General features: G+C 33.9%; 1 non-coding gene and 1 pseudogene across 1 annotated transcript; both read left to right on the top strand.

Annotated features, from left to right (window-relative positions):
• The first annotated feature begins 5758 nt into the window (after nucleotides 1–5758).
• On the top strand, nucleotides 5759–8549 carry LOC113692187 (pre-mRNA-splicing factor clf-1-like; annotated as a pseudogene).
• Nucleotides 8550–9149: 600 nt separating this feature from the next.
• On the top strand, nucleotides 9150–9345 carry LOC113719624 (U2 spliceosomal RNA). Its single transcript, XR_003454940.1, has one exon. It is a non-coding gene; the product is annotated as a U2 spliceosomal RNA (small nuclear RNA).
• Nucleotides 9346–14797: the final 5452 nt, after the last annotated feature.

The following is a 14797-nucleotide window of genomic DNA, read 5'->3' as shown; positions in this document are numbered from 1 at the left end:
AATAACAATATCATTTAAGCAAGAAATAAAGCTGTAAAATTCAAGCAATTCGTAATTTTCAATTAAACACATTCACTGAGAATACAGGAGCTCTCAAGAGTTAATTCCTACTTGCTTTGTCAAAGTTCAATCCAATACTTCCTTGTGATGACATTCCGTCACCCGGGTAGGTAATTAAGTCCGTAGAACTTCACTTTTCCAATTATGATTCTCAGTCGACATGAGGTACCTCCCACCCGAATCGGTGTGGTACATGTTATCACTCAGGGAATCGATTATACGTTTATAGTTCTGAATCGACATGAGAAGTACCTCCCACCCGAAACGGTATGATACATACTATCGCTCAGTGGTCGATGAGACATCGCTCCAATTGACTTATACTTTGTTTATGATTCTGAGTCGACATGAGAGGCACCTCTTACCCGAATCGGTGTGGTACATGCTATCACTCTGAGAACCAATTATAGCACTGAGACGGTATGAGAGGTACCTCCCACCCAAATTGGTGTGGTACATGCTATCCACTCAGAGCTCACGAGTTAAACATATTCATGTATAATTACCAATCATTGTTTATGGTTCTGAGTCGACATGAGAGGCACCTCCCACCCGAATCGGTGTGGTACATACTATCACTCAGGGAAGCGATTATAGCACTGAGACGGTATGAGAGGTACCTCCCACCTGAATTGGTGTGGTACATGCTTCCACTCAGAGCTCACGAGTTAAATATGTTCATGTACAATTACCGATCATATGTATTCACGTAATAAGCATCGCATAATTAAGAGAGAGAGGACAAGGGCATCCCCACAGTTAAGTTATAAGTCGAGGAGATTCATTCCAATGACATCCAGTCAACCAAATACAGTTCAGTTGTACAATCAGTTAAAAGAGAACGAGTGCGATAACGTACACACTCGACTCAACGAGTTTACGTATCAGGTATAACATTTGTACAATTCACATTTCAATCACACAACCATTTAACATGCACTTGACACTCACCAATCAAAAATAAGGGAGTAGTGCTCAATCAAGTGTTTAAGCGTCCGCTGTGAGGTCCTCTTGAAGATCCCCTTGAGTGCCTGAACAAATAATAATTGGCTATCACACACTATCACTTATAAATCCCTTGTTAACAAGGAAGATTGTACACTTGTACAATCTAAGAAAATATCATGAAAGAGAGCCTTAATTACTCGTAAATTGAGGCTCAAAAGTGGTGTTTAACAACACAAAGAAAAACTGATTTCCTTCATGAAATCAAGTTTGAAATGGTCAATCAATATCGAAGGGTAGTGAAGAGTTTCTAAATCTCATTTTCCCAACAAGTTGGAAAAGTTCAGTTTTAAGTGTCAACTTTGAAAAATCATATCTTGCACTCAATAGGTCCAAAATTGGAAAACTTTATACCGTTGGAATCTTGGTTCAAAGTACTAAAAGTTCCTAGAAGATACCTTTCCAGGATTCTAAATGGAAGACAGTCGAATTTCAGCTCAAAGTGGCTGTTATAAGCACACACGACAGTTTTAGTCTTATTTTTTGGCAAACTTTGGAAATTCGGTAAAATTCACAGAAAGTGAACTAGCCTCTGAAATTTGTACTAAAATAAGAGTTCTAATCAAAGTTTCAAGCACAACAAACAGAACTAAATTCGGAGTTTTGAGTGCCAAAATATAGCAGCCCAAAGTTGGCCCAAAAATGAAGACTGTTGGTAAATTTTCTAGATTTTGAAGAACAATGTTGGCCTATCATTTGTATATCAAAACAATCTTAGAATGACACCAAAATTGGTACAATTCAATTTCCATATGAGGGGTACTCCTCTATCAAATTTCACATAAAAACTCGTACGAAAAGGTAGTTAACAAAACTACCAAAGTTCAAGAAATTTCGAAGACAAATCTGTCTTCTTATTTCCTTTTCCTTTTTCACACACATTACCCAATGAAATCAACTCCAATCTGACTCATTTGTGAACCAAGACCCAAGAAACATTTAATATACATATGGTAGGTGATTGACACCAAAATTTTCAGAACAACATGTCCCAAGTCAAACTAGGCCATTTGGCTAGCAAAAAGGTTTCCCAGCTTTGGTACAGTTCAGGAATTGGGCTATATCTCACTCAATACAACTTAAAATTGAGCGTGATTAGTGGCGTTAGAAACTAGAATCATAAAGCTACAATTCATCAGAAGAAATCATTCTGAAATTCAGTTCACAAATGAGAGAAATTAGAGCTACAAGTTGCAGCTTCTAACTTCCTCTTGGTTGGACTAACAGAACAGGGCAGCCGACTTTGATCAATCACTACAGATGACTCAATTCGAATTAGAAGATGCATTATATACTGTTATAAAACCAAAGATATCTAGTTTTTAATGCCGCTAACAGCACTCAATTCCAACATTTGGACAGAGAGATATGTTCGTTTAATTAACACTGCCAGAGAACCACTATTACACGAATTTCCAGATTTGCTCTTGCCAAAATTCAATTTTTATCCAACCAATTCAAATAATTTTTGGTAGAAACTTTCTACACACACTATATAACATATTTATATCAGTTTCAAGATCATTTGAGCATCAAAAATTTGAACCAAAGCTTTGAGAAAAACATGGCAGATTTCGGCCAAGCTTCCTATGCAATTTCCTTCGGTTTTCCTTTCACTTTTCCGACAAATCTCATCTTGTTTATCACATAACTATCACAAACAACACTCATCATCATCATATCAGTCCTATACCATCAAGGTGGGATTTCATAGAGCCCACTGTAACCATTTAAATCCAAACAACAACAACAACAATGAAGCTACAAGCTTCCTAACAAAGATCAACCCACTAAAGCCAAGGTTAGATGGTTGGATGATTACCTCCTACTCCTTTGAATGAAATCAGAAATTTTACACCTCCAAGACCCAAGAAAAACCATGTGAAAGATGTCCTCCACCAAGATTGAGTTGCTCTCCAAGTTGTTTAAGTGTTGTGTGAAGGATTTTGAAGTGAAAGGGTTGCAAAAATGGAAGTGAAATGGGATGAATTTTGCTCTTCTTCCTTTGCTTGGAGGTTCGGCCAGCCCTTGAGGATGAAGAGAGAGAGAAAAGCTGATGAATAAGGCTTCTTGGGGAAGCTTAAGAATTTGTGGTTAGAATTCCTTCAAAAGTCAACTCTTAATAGTACGCACACACGCGCGTTTTGTGTCTATTTTCTCTCGGGTTTGTTTCACGTGTGTACTAAACCTCTAATGTACTTCCTTTAACATTATAATTATTCACTCTTAGTAGTCTAGAATAAATTTCTTAAATCTCCAATTTACCGCTCCAACTCGATATACGCGAACTTCCAATTCGTGCGCGATAAAATGAAACCTAAAAGAAATTCTTGTAACGATAATATACGTAACTAATACTAGGGTAATTAATCATAAAAAATAACTATTTTAAGACTAACACAAGAGTCCTCAAATCTCCAAGGTGATTGCACTCTCGAATCGAATATTATCTTGGAAAATGTGTATTCGCTATTTCTCGCTAAACGAGCCATAGAAAAATTAAATTCGCAAACGGAACGTTTTAAAAATATAAAAGAGACATATTTGCATACAATGGGTTTTAAAATGAATGAAATAAATTAGTCGAAGTAAGCGGGTGAATAAATAATTAATTAAGCCATTAAAATAATGTAAAAGTAAGAAAATAAAATCTGGGTCCTCACAAATTGTGATAACCGCACATGAAACGAGCGGCAAAGCAATGGCATAGCTGCCCATTTTGACTTTTATGCATAGCAATGTCATAGCATCGCGGTGATTTTTTTTCTGTAAAATGAATTATGTGTTATTTGGCTCAATTAGGATTTAGGGTTTAACGTTTTACACATGAAACCCTAATTTTCAAATCATCACAGTGTAACCCTTTAATCCTAATTTTAAAATCATAATTCTTAAATCATATTACTACTAAAATCCTATTATAGACCAGGATTATCAAAAATTTAATATATGATATTAGAATAATGTTAATTTTATAAATTTAGATGATAATCAAGTATGCTATTAAATTACTAATAAAATTTGCCTAAGGCATATATTTAAAATTTTTTAATATTAATGTTAATTTAAATAATGATAAATAATGCAGCATTGAACAATATTTATAGAATGTAATAATTAGTATATAAACTTAAATAATAATAAATTAGGCTTAATTAGGGTTTAGGATTTAAGATTTTACCTAATATGAAACCCTAATTTCCAAACTCTCACGGTATAACCCTTAATATAAACATAAACCCTTTAATCCTAATTTTAAAATCAAAATCCCTAATTCGTATTACTAAAATCCTATTATAAATCAAAATTGTCAAAAATTAATATACGATATTAGAATTATGTTAATTTTATAAATTTAGATGATAATTAAGTATGTTATTAAAAACACTCTAAAATTTGCCTAATATTATAAAATTACTACAAAAAAAGCTGACGCCGCCACAATAAATCAAATTTTATTAATAATAATTTTATAATATTAGGCAAATTTTAGAGTATTTTTAATAGCATACCTAATTATCATCTAAATTTATAAATTTAACATAATTCTAATATCGTATATTAAATTTTGACAATTTTGATTTATAATAGGATTTTAGTAATATGAATTAGGGATTTTGATTTTAAAATTAGGATTGAAGGGTTTATGTTTATATTAAGGGTTACACCGTGAGAGTTTGGAAATTAGGGTTTCATATTAGGTAAAATCTTAAATCCTAAACCCTAATTAAGCCTAATTTATTATTATTTAACTTTATATACTAATTATTACATTCTATATATTGTTCAATGCTGCATTATTTATCATTAACATTAATATTAAAAAATTTTAAATATATGACTTAGGCAAATTTTATTAGTAATTTAATAGCATACTTGATTATCATCTAAATTTATAAAATTAACATTATTCTAATATCATATATTAAATTTTTTATTATCCTGATTATATAGGATTTTAGTAATAGAGTTTTAGTAATATGATTTAAGAATTATGATTTTAAAATTAGGATTAAAGGGTTACAGTATGATGATTTGAAAATTAGGATTTCATGTGTAAAACGTTAAACCCTAAATCCTAATTGAGCCAAATAACACATAATTCATTTTACGGAAAAAAAAAATCATTGCAATAACCTTTTTAATAGGCGGCTATGATATTGCTATGCATAAAAGTCAAAATGGTAGCTATGACATTAGGGCTGTCAACGGTCCGGGTTAGGATCCGGACCCACCAACATTTTTCGGGTACGGGTAGGTATATAGATCCGCGACCCAAACCCGGACCCGGAATCGTTTTATCTAATAAATTTACGGGTCGGATACGGAATATACCATTCCGACCCGTATAAGACCCGAACCCGTTTTAATTATTTAATAATTAAAAAATATATACCTATCTATCTTTACTACTTTCATTCCCAAATTTTTCCAACCCCACCGCCGCACATCTATTTTTCCCCTCACCCTCTTTTCTCTTTTGCTCTGCCTCCCGCCTCTCACCTCCGCCAGTGACCAGTCCGCTGTGAAACACTGAAACCGGCGACGCTCTCAGCTCTCTGACTCTCTCCATCTCCAACTCCAAAGAAACCGTTGAGTCTGGCCAGCTCCAAAGAAGCCCAGCTCTTCCAATCTCACTCTCTTCTCTTTTGCTCTCTCCATATCTGACGCTGGCGAGCTCTCTCCATCTCTGATGCCTGACGGTTGCAGCTCCAAAGAAGCCCAACTCTTCCAGCTCTTCCAGGCTTCTAGCAGCCCAGCTTTCTTTCTCACAATCACAGGTATGTTTTTTTAAAATTTTTCAATACCTGTGATTGTCTCAATAAATTAATTAGATTAATATGATACTTAACATGAAATGTAACTCAGGGTCTGTTGCTGTTAGTTCAAGGTAATTGAAATCAATTTGAAACTATCATCGTTGCTGCTGGAGTTCCTCAACTTTAATAGAAATTTTGAGGGCAGGAGATATCTACGTACTTAAAATCCGTGGACGGGTCAGTGACAAATTGCTAAGAGGGAAATTGAAAAGGGGAAATATTCATCTGCTGTATGTCCTTGCATATTGGGAAACCCAGACATAATGCTAGATGTGTATAGATGTTTGTCTCTGCTGTATAAGGAGGAACTATAGCGTTTCTTTTTTTTTTTTTGAGCCCAAGAACGATCTTGTTTGAGTTATCATTTTTCATGGCTATCTACAACCTGTTATTTATTTTCTTCAATGTGTTTTTTTTTTAATTTTTTGGGGGGTTTCCCAAAGTGTTTCTTCTGAGATTGATACAGGAGAAGATGTTCCCAAGGATGCTCCATTATTGTTTAGAAAATCCTTAGTCTTTCTTTATTGTAATGTTCGAGGCTGCTAGCCTATCCTCCAATAAGGAAATGTGCGCGTGTACATGACTGTGGTAAACACGGGTTTAGGACTCCAGTTTGCCTTCTCTTAGAAGTAATTTTATATGCGGTCAATGTTCACAAATTTCCTGAAAATCGTCGCGAATATTTATGATTGCTAGTGATTGTGACCCCAAACGCTTTGGTCTCTTGGATTCGCCATTTTTGTCCAGCTATTGGTAGTTGGAGTGGAATTTTCTACCAAAAATTGGGAGTTGCATTTTTTTCCTTGGGGTAAATGAAAATTGCATGTGTTAACACCCAGCTATTGCCTTCTTCTTGCTTTTGTTATCTGTAAAAAAAAAAAAAAAAAAAAATTGTATTGTTGCTGGGAGAAAAATGGGGCATAAAAGAACATGCAGTTGGACGGTATTGTTTGCCGGGTAGGCCCGACTCGGATCCGAGACCTGTCGGGCGCGGGTCCGATAGAAAGATAGGAGACCCGTCGGGTATTCGGGCCGAATCCGGAACGTATGCAGTATAACGGGTCCGGGTCCGGAATTATTAATTCCGGCCCGGACCCCGCCCGTTGACAGGCCTATATGACATTGCTTCGCTGCTCGTTTCATGTGCGGCTATCACAATTGCTATCCATAAAAGTCAAAATATGCGGCTATCACAATTCCTTCCCCGCCCGCTCATTTAATGAGCGGCGAAGCCTTTACAAAAAAAAAATTTAGAGCGACTCTAAAATAAATGAAATTGAAAATTATTTTTATTAGAAGCCTCATGTCGCAATGCAGCAACTCCTTATTCGGCAACAACCCTCAAACACCACCAATTTTTGGATAATTTTTAATTTTGATGATATTCTAAGAAATTCGCCCATATCCGCCTGTGCCCAAGCAAAATATCACAGATTCAATCAAGCTCGAGGAATACCGACTCAAAAACTCAAGCAATCAGTCGTGGCCAATGGAATACGAACCTTTGGATTAATTACGCTAGGTGGGAAGAATCCCAGCAAGATTTCAACTGCGCCCGTTCCCAAACGGAACGTGTTCTGGAGGCACACTACCGAGATCAAAGCATGTTGCTGAAATATGCAGAATCTAAGATGAGAAATGGGTTCATCAATGATGCCTGGAATGTTTGGGACAGGGCTGCGGTGATTTTACCCGGTTGATCAGTTGTGTACAAATTTATTCATATGGAGGAGATGGTTGGAGACATTGTAGCGCTAGGCAGATTTTTGAGAGGTGGAACAACAAGGCTGGTTGCCCTATATGTGGTTCGAGTTGAGCTACCTTGAGGTGGACAGGGCGCGGCCGATCTTCGAGAGATTTGTAAAACGCCATCCCAAGTCGACTTCTTGGGTTAAGTTTGCCAAGTTTGAGGTTAAGAATGGTGAGTTTCTAGGGCAAGAAATTGTTTTGAGAGGACTGTTGATAAATTGGTTGGTGATGACGAGCAGGCTGAGTAATTGTTTCTGGGATTTGCGGAGTTTGAAGAGAAAAATAAAGAGGCGGTGAGGGAAGGGTGTATATATAAGTTTGCGCCTGATCATGTTCCCAAAGGAAGTTTGTTGCTTTTGAGAAGCAGTAGGGAGATAAGGAGTGGATCGAGGATGGTGTTGCGGGGAAGGGGAGGTTTGAATATGAGGATGAAGTTAAGAAGAATTATTTGAATTATAATGCTGGGTTTGATTATACGAGGTTGGAAGAGAGCTTGGGGGCTAGAGAATTAGAGAGGTTTATGACCACGGAATTGCCACTGTTTGTCTAGCTGAGGAGAAGAGGTATTGCCAAAATATATATACCTGTCGATTAGACATGCTTTGTATGAGGAACTTGATGCTCAGTGTGTTGTTAACCGTGCAGGAGAAGTTGATAAGTCGTGCCTGAAGTTAATTCCTCAGAGGAAATTTTTCTTTTGCAAAGATTTGGTTGATGGCTGCACTGTTTGAAACCCGACAGTTAAATCTACAAATGGCTAGATCAATCCTAAGAGCAGCAAATGGGGAGTCTCCTAAGCATAAGCTTCCTACGAAGTAAATTGAAACAGAACTGCAACTCGGCAACATAGACCATTGTAGAAAGCCACATGATAAGCATCTGGAGTGGTCACCCTTAGAATTGCTATGCGTCTAGCTGATAGACGTTTTGTTAATGATGTCTAGCTGATAGACCAGGTAATGCACGGAAATCATTTTTCTCAAATGGAGTTTTACTCTCGTTTTCTCCTCTGTTTCCACTGCTGGATATAGTCTTTGAGTTAGACATCCATTCAAGCGGACCTAATCCTATAGGATGCAATGTCTGTGGCAAGAAATACTGTCAAAAATCCCAAAGCTTGTTGCTGGTCAGGTGGTGATGCAACAGAGTTGATTCTACCTGCAATTCTGAATCAAAAGAACTCATCTATTGAAGGCGTGTAATTGCTCTCCTCATGTATTATTATTCTGTGGGGCTGATGTTGAAGGAGAATCAATTGCTAATTTATAGACACAATTTATTCCTTTGAAAACCGTTTCAATTTGCCATTGTATTCTACTGCAGTGGCCTTATAAGCAAGAAAAATTATCACTATCCACTACATTTACATTGACTCTATCTTTTCTTTTTAAATCATTCTTTTTGAACTTGATTATTCTAGCACAAACTATAAGAAATAGTCCCACATCGACCAAGCAGGAGAGCGCAGGAAACTGCAGCGACTATAAAAGCCAGGTGGACCAGCCTTGCGAAAGCATACCTTTCTCGGCCTTTTGGCTAAGATCAAGTGTAGTATCTGTTCTTATCAGTTTAATATCTGGTACGTGGGCCATCGGTCCGCATGATATTAACTCAACTTTTCTAGGGAGGAGGCCCGCTACGGTAGCTTGCTATCGGGGCCTTCGAGCATCGCCCAAGCATTGCACTGCTGCACGGGCCTGGCGCACCCCACCAACTCCAAGTCCAATTGTTTTGTATTCCATAGAGCTATAATTTTAAAATTTAAGGAAAAAGAAGAGTATAAGGGATGCTAAATAATTATTTAAAAATTTGCCCCACAGTTACTTTATACCAAAAAATCTAACGAGTCAATGTTGACACAATCCAATTTGACAGCCAATGATGTCACGTAAAAGCAGAGGGATGCTCTTGCGACCACTTTTTAGATAAGGTTTAGATTGCTACAATTCCTATCAAATTTAACAATGATAGAAGAAATGATGTCACGTAAAAGCAGAGGGATGCTCAACCACTTTTTACATAAGGTTTAGATTGCTACAATTCCTATCAAATTTAACAATGATAGAAGAAAAGTAGGCAGAAAGCAATGTCGATACAAGATTCAAGACTTCCACTGATTCTAAAGTAAGATTCGATGCCAATAAAAGATCCACCAAAAGAAAAAAAAGAAAAGTGTTAGTTGGAGTACAATAATTATAATATTTTCAGTAGATAGCAAAATGCACGTAGCTCTAGGACTTCTAAGAATCGCTTTTATTTGTCCATATTAAATTTCATTCTTGACAGTCTGGCATATGATTAATAAGCGACTAAATTAATTCATATTTTTCAACCTTGCTTTTATGGTTACTAGTGATACCGTATGTGCATTGCACGTGGTTCGATGATATGTCGTTATATCATTTTGTTTTGTTGTATAATGAATTTACTTTTGTAATGTAAAATTGGGAATAGAAGCAAGGGTGGGAATTGCATGTTACAAAATTTTGAAAAGTAAGTAATGCAAAACAATCTTATTGAATGTAAGATGAAGAAAAAGAGAAGATATTAAACGTGAAACAGTAATTATTAGTGTATTAATCTTTCTCGACTTTTATCTTCTTTTTTAATTGAGTTATGAGTTTGGATGCATCATTTCTTGCTCCCCTTTTTTGGGTTTTGAAGGACTGTAGTGGAACATCATCTTCAATTTCAATCACCTTTGAATTTTTGTCTTTTATTATGCTTTGCTGAGCATGTTGTTTAGATGCAATACATGGTGTGGCATCTTCTTCTTTGTTTGTATTTGGTAGTTGCTCGAATGCTATTGCCACCATTGATAGATGTCCATTAGAGGAGTGCTCGATCCCGTTAAGCTTGATGAAGAATTTGAACTCCTTATGTTTTGTGGCAATCATTTTCCTATAGAACTCTGATTTCTCCTTGTCCTATTGGGTTTTCAGTATTTGTAGATCAGATAGATTTGAATTGAATGCTTAACTAATAAGAGTTGATGTGTTTATTATTTTAATACTTTTTAGGAACTTACCTTGGAAGATGTAGTGCTATCTATATATTCTTGAACTGTGCATCCAATAAAATTAGTTGTCAAGTTCTCAAATGACATTATTGTTGCTACTTCTTGTCCATCGACGACTTCCATCCTTATATTGTACCTATTTTGGAAATGATATTAAGTTGTTAATTGTGTTTTTCAGGTTTGCCTTTTTTAAGTCTAGCTTAAATTCCAACTATCTCTATCTATAAATTTTCAATTGTTAGAATGTACAAGTCAAAAAAGCTTTATGTAATGGTTCATTTATACTCCATTATTGATAAAAATAGAATTAACATAATGCAAAGAATTTGCATTACATGTATGTTTATATTTCTAACTTAATTATATTCTTCGTTTATATAAAAATTGTGATGATTGTGGTTTTTATGCAATAGAATCATGAATATACAATAATTTTGGTAAAACATGGTATTATCAATATTTGATATGTTAGAATTCAAGTTATAAACCAAAAAGTGTTTGGTTCGTGATTTCAAATTCAATCTTAAGTGATATGTCAACTACATTGGAATGTTTTCTGCCTCTTTTCATTTAATAAAATTTTTAAAAGTAACTAGTTTAAAAAAATAAATAACATAAAAATACTATATTATGATGTTGATGATGAAAATTCCATTAAAAATTTTTAGTATCTAAAGAATATATTATTTTAATTAAGGAAGGAGTACAATAATGCAACATCTGCTTCCAAAGCTTTTGCCCAACCAGGACAGAATATAGTTTCACAACGGACTTGGAATTGATAGAGAATCAAGTGAGACAATAGAAATATGATTGAAAAAAAGATAAAGGAACATAAGTCACTAAGTTAGCGATAGGATACGAAGGGTAGATCTCTTGCATTTCTGTAAAACAACAGGAAGATCTAAATCAGATGAAGATGTAACTGTCGGATTCGATGTCAAAAAAAGGGCAACTGATGGATTAGTGTCAAAAATACATTCACAAGCAAGAGTGTCCATCCTATATGATGAGATTTGGTGCGTGTAAGCAAAAATCGATCTTAATTTTTGTGATATCAATATTGCCCTTGACACTAATAAATGGACAAGATTACATTGCATTTTCTTAATAATTAATAAGATTTATGCTAGTAGTTACAAATAAACATTCCTTGAATTATGGTGAATTAAACATAAAAAAAAACAACCAATTCATTGCATTTCATCAATATTAATATCAATTATGCCAACAATTACAAGAATAAAAAAATTCCCTTGAGTTATAGTGAATTAAACTGAAAAAGAAGAACAAATTTTATTTATGAATTATAAAAGAAATATGGTGAATCTTAGTTGTTATTAGTGTAACAAAGTATGACATTAGTTTTTGTGATGCCAAAATTACACTCCTCTCAATAAATGGACAAATTGTGTTGCATTTCATCATTAATAAATAATATCAAACATGCTAGCAGTTACAAAAATGAAAGATTCCTTACTTTTTTAATTACCAAAAGAAAGAAGAACAATTTTTTTTTTTTTTTTTTACAAAATCCAAGTTTACAGAGTACTTCAAACATAAAACAAAATATAATAAATTGGTAGTATGAGTATCTTAAAATGTACTATAAGTCTTTTTATTTTTTGGATACAAGTAAATTAAGCCTTAAGAGCACCTTTTTAATATGCATTTATTAGTATTGCATAAAAAAACTTTAATACAAAATATAATAGGAAATAGAGTACCGAGATAGGCAAAGAGTTCTGTGTTGGGAATTTATTTATTTAAATTGCAATAAAGATTAAATTTAATGAACTTTATCAATCATATTCTTGTAACAACTAACAGTATTAAATTACAATTAATGAATATTATATTCATCAATGGCAATCATAATAATAATTACAAAGGTGAAACATTCCTTTGAGTTATGGAGAATTATGCCAAAAAAATATTTTTTTTTATAAAATATCAATTTCAAGGAGTACTTTACAGGTGAATAAAAATATATCCAAGTTCAGTTTGACTATTACATAATAAATAATTTTGAAATCTTACAAATTTTAATCATGCAAATTTTATAATCATAAAGCATGTCATCGGTGAGAAATATAAATAAATTTCACCAAATCAAAATATTTTTCTTCAAAGTTAAGCTTTTTAAATTCGAACTATGGAATTTCAATATGTTTATATACTATTATAATTACAATAGCATTATAGATCATTATAGTATTTCATGAGTTCTCAAGAAGGTCATTTATATTTTGGCTTGGTGTATTTGCCTTCATTTTGAAATTACTTTTGTACTTGAGGGGACTTGATTATTGATGACAAAATGTATAAATGGAACTTACTTTATTCATGGTGGTGGGCTTATTTTGTGAAATTAGCTTCCTTTTGCTTTGGATACTAATGCATATACTTGATTAGCGAAGATTAGCTCATTTCATGTTTTTATCCCTTGAACATTGTATGGTTCCACAAGCTTGATCCCTTTCCCTTTTTCCCTTGATTTGCATGTTCACTTCTCGATTGCAATTACTCATAAACTTGTTCTTTCTGTGTATTATTTTGATTTTACCCTTTTTAAGTGGTGTATTAATTCAACTCTCTTTCGGTTGTAGTCTCAAACGAAGTTGGAAATTCATCACTTGACCATGGATTTGGATAGCGTAAGTTCATTAGGGGAGTATTACTTTCTCTTACTTTCATTATTTCTCCTTTCTCACATTGAGGACAATGTGAAGTTTAAGTGTGGGGGAGGGAAATATTTGAACTTGCATTCTAGTGCCATGTGATGATATTTTGTGGATTTAATTGCAATAGAAATGTTGGAATTGTGTTTGAAATACTTGCCATGTGGGTAATTTTCTTGAAATTGGGTTTGTTGGCAGGGAGTATTGTCCATTTGCAAGAGGAAACTCTGTCAAAATTTTTCTAAAATCTTTTCCAATATTTCACTATGGCCCAAAATTTTTTGCAATTTTTGTCTTTGTTTTAAAAAAAGGCCAATTTGTCCAACTTTAAGTGGTCTAATTCTTCCACTTGTTGAAACTTTATATGTATTTTGGAAGATTTATTTTTCATTTGACTTGGAAATAGTTATTATACAATTAGAATTTTTGCATTTTAGAAAGTATATCCGATAAAGTGAGGAAAATTATGCCTATAATTTTGCATGTTTGATGAGATTTCTGCTCTTTACTTAAGTTTGCAAGTAAGTGATTGATATAGTCAATAAAAGCTATACTCTTTCTTTGATTATTCTTATATATTTGCTTCGAGGGAATACCTATTTATTGTTTTCTACTTTAAAAAAGAAAAAAGAAGAAGAAAAAGAAAGAAAAAAGAAGAAGAATAAGAGTTTTTTGTTCTACTCCAATGATTCTTGTACTGAGTAACCGGGGGTTGGCATCTATAAATGTCGACATTCGTATAAAAAGAGACTTGAATTAAGAGTATGCAAAGCAATTCAAATAAGTGAAATATTGAGTAACCGGAGCTCTTAAGCTAAAAGTGTCGATCTTCGCGTCAAAAGACGTTTCCACTATTTAACTAAGATATCTGGCCGTAAATCCCTCTTAGTTAAAAATTTTGAGAAAAGAGATGATTTTGGGAGGAGGAAAGCTATAAATTTACTATGTGATTTGCTTACTTGTAAAATTAGGTTAGGGTGAGAGATTAAGTTTAACTTGTTAAAATTAGGGTATAATTATCTTTTCTTTACTGAATATTATGAGTATTTAGTGCAAATTAAACAATTGTCTAATAAGCGTTTGTCAAGTCATGAGGAATTAAATTTGAAAAAGTGCATATATTGTTTCACCTCTTGAATCATTGTAGTTGATTATGTGTGAATTGCTTGAGGACAAGCAATGATTCAATTGTGGGGGAATTGATAAGTGACTAATTTACGCTATATTTGAATGATATTTTATACTATTTTTAGTCACTTTAGCTATATTGTAGGAAGAAAATAGATTATTTTGGCTATAATTGGTGTAAAATGCTCTTAAGTGATTAAATGAGGTTTTTGTCACTTTTTACTTGCATTTTATCCATAATTTGTATAGGAGTGGGAAATATACTTCATTTGGATGAAAAGGAAGTTGACAGCTTTGACACATTTTCGTATTTCAGTTATAACTTGAGCTACAAT

This window comes from Coffea arabica, chromosome 1e, assembly GCF_036785885.1.
Source record: "Coffea arabica cultivar ET-39 chromosome 1e, Coffea Arabica ET-39 HiFi, whole genome shotgun sequence".
Classification (NCBI taxonomy): domain Eukaryota; kingdom Viridiplantae; phylum Streptophyta; class Magnoliopsida; order Gentianales; family Rubiaceae; genus Coffea; species Coffea arabica.
The sequence above is the reverse complement of the archived record's forward strand: the minus strand, read 5'-3'. Positions and strand labels throughout refer to the sequence as shown.